The 5,197-nt window shown below is 43.0% G+C and overlaps 1 long non-coding RNA gene across 1 annotated transcript; it reads left to right on the plus strand.

Moving 5' to 3' along the window:
• The first annotated feature begins 272 nt into the window (after nucleotides 1-272).
• Nucleotides 273-3,585, plus strand: LOC120438774. Its single transcript, XR_005612130.1, has 3 exons — nucleotides 273-316; nucleotides 2,681-2,854; nucleotides 3,527-3,585. It is a non-coding gene; the product is annotated as an uncharacterized LOC120438774 (long non-coding RNA).
• The last annotated feature ends 1,612 nt before the right edge of the window (nucleotides 3,586-5,197 follow it).

Here is a 5,197-nt window from a genome sequence, read left to right on the forward strand (position 1 = left end):
GGCTTCAGCTGTTTGGAGTTTCCATTTTCTAAACTTCTACATTCTGAACCTTCTTCAGCTCTGAACAGATGATGAAACACTGAATGATTTCAAGCTCACACTTTGTCTAATAAACTTACATCTTTCATTCTTTATACAGATTGATGAGCTGTGGTTTGTCAGAGATCAGCTGTGATTATCTGGCAGCAGCGCTGAAGTCCAACCCCTCCCATCTGAGAGAGCTGGACCTGAGTCACAACAACAAGCTGCAGGATTCAGGAGTGAAGCATCTGTGTGGTTTCCTGGAGAGTCCAGGATGTGGACTTGAAACTCTGAGGTCAGTCAGCATGTTTTAGTTGTGCTGAGATGAATATGATGTGAAAGTTGTGCTGACACTAAACTGCAGACATCAGGCTGATATTATACTGATCCACACTGAGGATCTTCATGGTAAAGTCTGTTTTCTTCTTCTCTGGTTTAGTCCATTGACTGCAGCAGAACAATGTTCACATTTCAAACCTTCAAAGAAGAAGAAAAATCCTCCACTGGATAATTCACTGTGAAACTCTCCAACTCTTCATTCCACCTTAAAGTCTGTCTGACACTGAAATCTAAAGCAAAATGTGCGTTTGCTTTACAGACAGCAGTCCAACACAAACATACACACATCATCCAAAACACAGTCCAACATCCAAATCTCCTCCACTGCCAGCATGAATGATGGGAAAGAGAAGGAGGAAGACTCTGACATTCAGGGTTAGAATGAGTTTCATGAAGCAGACTGTGAAGATCAAAGCTGCATTAGAAGCTTACATGAATGAATGAGTGGACAGAAGTGGACAGAGATCATCTGAAGCACTTCAAAGGCTTTAAATCAGCACATTTCTCTTTATTCTTTATCAACTGTTAGTTTCTCTCAGTTTTCTGTGGAATGAAGCTAACAGCAGGCTAATAAGATGCTGACCAATAGGTTTCTATTAAAGGTCATAATTTGTATATGAAAAAGTGCTTTGGCTCAGCAGGGATCAGCTTACAGGTAGAATACAGCTGCTGGATGGGATTAGCATGTCATAGCTATCTACCAAACTGCTAACTGGGGGATTTCAGGCCATCTATGGATCATTTTGCTAACTGTTTATTCAGCTTAGGCTCACAGGGCTGCAGCCTGTGCCCTAGCTGTCATAGGGCAAGAGGCGTGGTCCACCTGCACAGGTGAGCAGTCCATCACAGGGCCAACAGAGCGAGACAGAGAAGCACTCTCTCACATCCACACCTACAGCCAATTTAGAAGCACCAATGAACCTAAGCAGCATTTCATTGGACTGTGGGAGAACATCCAACCTCCACAGAAAGGCCAACAAGCTTCAACCTACAACCTTCTTGCTTTAAGGCACTAGTGCCAACCACTTTTCCCCATTTCAGCCCAAATCCTGCATCTTCCTGTTTCTGACTCCAGGCCAGCTCCACTAACACTTTCTCATCAGACACTGCCACCTAGTGGAAGAAGTCTTAGTTCCATTTGAAGCTTCAGATTACAGTTAGTTCCTTTACAAAGAGGTGGAGGTGGTGGGGCCACAGCACCATCATCACTGAGTGCCATAGGACACTTAACCTTTGTTTCCATATGCTGGGAACTTCCTGTTGTTCCAAGGAGGACTGGAAAATGTGTGAAAATCTCCCAGTCAGTTCCTCACAGCACACTTCAATCATTTCCTCCCACAGCATCAGGACCAGGGCTTTTTCTCTCATTGGTCCCACTAAGAGATTTCCACACAAACACCTCATCAGTGGGACTCTCAGAGCTACCAGCCCTTTGCTACAATCACAAAGCTCTTCACTGAAATCAATGATATCAAAGCTGGAATCAAATGAGTCCAAGTCTTCTGCTGATTCAGCATCACATTCATCTTTGCTCCTTGTTCTGCATCCCCACCATGGACTTCATTCCTTTCCAAGCCAGCCTTGAGTGTCCTTTATTCAGCTCATCCTCTGCTTTGTTTTTTACACCTGATTTTAGCTGCTTTATCTCTCTTTCAACAAGTTTCTGTGCCTCAATCTTTTCTTCTCTCCCTCATAACAAGACAGCTTCTTCTGCCTGAGAACATGTTGGAGTGATTTACTAATCCAGGGCTGCTTATTGGGGAAAATACTTCCTGTTTTCAAAGTAATCCCCATTTTTCCCAGAAAGAAATGTCAGTAGAAATCGATGATCTAAGTGAGAACATGAGCCTTTAAAAAGTCCCAGTGGGTGCAGTCAAAGCAGTCCCTCAGTCCCAGTATAGAGTCTTTGGTCCAGACTGGAACAACTGTGTGCCCAGTTTGAGTCTCTTCAGTGCTGTGACCTGACAGACCCAGAGGGGCCATCACATCACATGTAGAAGCTCCCCTAATGGAGCCACAACACATGTCCAATACTTAGTCTGTCTTGTTGGACCAACTGGAAGAAATGATTCAAGGACTTAGTCACAGAACAGAGATTCAAATCTCCAAAATCCAACTGGCTGCATCAGGACATATAGTCTGAAACTCTGCACAGTTTCCTGTTTGAAGCTGCTTCCTGTTGGCTTCAGCTGTTTGGAGTTTCCATTTTCTAAACTTCTACATTCTGAACCTTCTTCAGCTCTGAACAGATGATGAAACACTGAATGATTTCAAGCTCACACTTTGTCTAATAAACTTACATCTTTCATTCTTTATACAGATTGAGTTTCTGTGGTTTGTCAGAGATCAGCTGTGATTATCTGGCAGCAGCACTGAAGTCCAACCCCTCCCATCTGAGACAGCTGGACCTGTACGGAAACAACCTGAAGGATCCAGATGTGAAGCAGCTGTCTAATCTTCAGCAGAGTCCAGACTACAGACTGGAGACTCTGAGGTCAGTAGAGTGATGGAGTGAGTGGGTGGTGCTGTCAGCAGTATTGTACTAAACACAGTCAGTATGAAACAAAGATCCAGTGTTTCCTGTAAAGCTGCAGCTTCTCAGTGAAGCTGTGAGAGGAGAATGGTGACAGGCTTCAGGATTGGACACAAACACTTCCTGTTTCTGACCTTTATGGTCACCATAGTAACGGCTGACACGCTCTGATCAAACACTGTCAACAGCCAATCAGCTCTCTGAACAAAGCAGCACACAGACCAATGACTGCATTCATTTCCAAGTTTAAAGCAGTGAAGAACACAGTCTGTAGGTGAGGAAGAATTTAGTGAGAGCAGATGTTTGGATGGAATTCTCCAGTTAACAGCTGGAACCGTCCATCTGGATTGTTGGGCTTGTTGTTGGGGTTCCTACAGAGCTCAGAGTGGACACACCAAGCTTCTTCTAATGAATGAAAGTCCAAACTCAAACTAGGAGGGAAAACATTTTCATCAACTTCAATAAAATCCAAAGATTAGAAAAAGTGAAGCAACAATGAGTCCTAGTACAGTCCCAGCACTGAAGTCCCTGCTGCTCTTTATACTGGATGTGCTGCATCACTGACTGACAGCTGATGAAGAGTCTCTGGAAACACTCATTTATCTCCTCTGCTCTTCCTTCTTCTCTCTGCAGGTGGAGCTGATGATGGTAAACAGGACGGTGTGTGTGCTGAGAGAGGAGCAGCTGTGTCCTGATGATCCAGAGAGGTTGAAGCAGCAGCAGCTTGTGTGTAGAGACGCCTGACTGGGCCATGTTACTGGGAGGTGGAGAGGAGAGCTTCATCCAGCAGTGACTGACAGAGGAATGAAGTGCAGATGACTGTCAGTGCTGCAGAGTGAACTGCTCTGAGAACAGCTCCACTGTCAGACACAATGTAGAGTCCAGCATCATCCCTGTGTGTCCCTCTGGATCTGACAGAGGATCATCAGTGTATCTGGACTGCTCTGCTGCTGCTCTGTCCTTCTACAGTCTCTGCACAGTCTCTGTCTGACTCTGGCTTCAGACCCTCCTGGATCAAACTCACCTGGAAAGACTTTCAAACATCACTCAATGGATTTGAATACAGAATAGATTTGATATATACTGTAGATGTACTGTAGAGTTGCAGTTTGTCACTTGTAAATACAGTCTGTGAGCAGCTATGAGCTGAAAGATCTTTCTAGAAACACGAAATGTTTTCACTCTTCTGTTGCTTTTTCATATATTTCCACAACATTAATATTGATCCCACCTGTCTCACCTGTTTCATGCTTTTATACATAAGAACAGGACACGTGTGATCTGAGCGCTGCTGTGGTTGCTGTGCTGCACGTCTTCATTTAGATAACAGAGACATCTAGTGGTTCAGAGGAGAACTGCAGGAGGTGGAGCTGTGTTTTAGCATGGAAAACTTTTTATCTTTTAGGCGCAGATACAAATATGACAAGTATCAGTGTGAGATACAAAAGGTCACATCAGTCAGCAGAGGGAACAGTGATCACACAGCAATGTAAGAATAGAAACATAACAGTGAATCTGGACATGTGTACAGATGGAAGCAAACAAACAGGATGTAACACTACATTAAAGCCACAAATGGGAAGAAAACAAAGCCAAAGGAAAATATATTTGATCTCAGGAATCCAAATCAGATGCTTTAGAGCACACTGTAAAATGTAATTCTAGATGTTTGTTATTTCAACATATTATTCTATATCAGTTTGACGATAGATGACTGAAGTTGTTGTTATAACATAGAATTACAAGTTAAAAACGTCCCAATTACACCAAAAAAAGCTAACTTGAAAACTCATGTCCAGCTAAATCAGAAACTTATGTGAACTTGACAATGTGGGTAAGTTGAGCACAGCAGGATTCAAAACTGCCTCACGTGACTGCTACCGAGGTGCATCATGGGGAATTGGCGGTTAACGACATGCTCACTTTACTTGGACGTTTTCTAATCGTCTTCTTTGGAATATGCTTTCAAGGTGAGTAACATTGGTTATAACTATAAGGAAAGAGAGCTACAAAAGTTGGAACATGTTTTGAATCTATGGCATGATGTGTGTTTTCTCTTTTACCGAAATGTTTGCTTTAGCTAATGTAGCTTTTAGCGGACAAGGTCCAGCTTGTATGTCATGACCAAACTTGACCTAATAAACTGACACATGGCCTTTTTATGGGTTTAATGTGGCACTGACCAAATCACAAGTATTGTGCCGCTAGCTTTAAGGTTGTGCACTCAACCACTGTTGCGATATTAGCAAGCTAACTCAGCTAATTAATAAAGCTTATTTCATATTGTCTCTGTACTTGTAAATT

The sequence above is a fragment of the Oreochromis aureus genome, linkage group 3 (genome assembly GCF_013358895.1).
Source record: "Oreochromis aureus strain Israel breed Guangdong linkage group 3, ZZ_aureus, whole genome shotgun sequence".
NCBI lineage: Eukaryota > Metazoa > Chordata > Actinopteri > Cichliformes > Cichlidae > Oreochromis > Oreochromis aureus.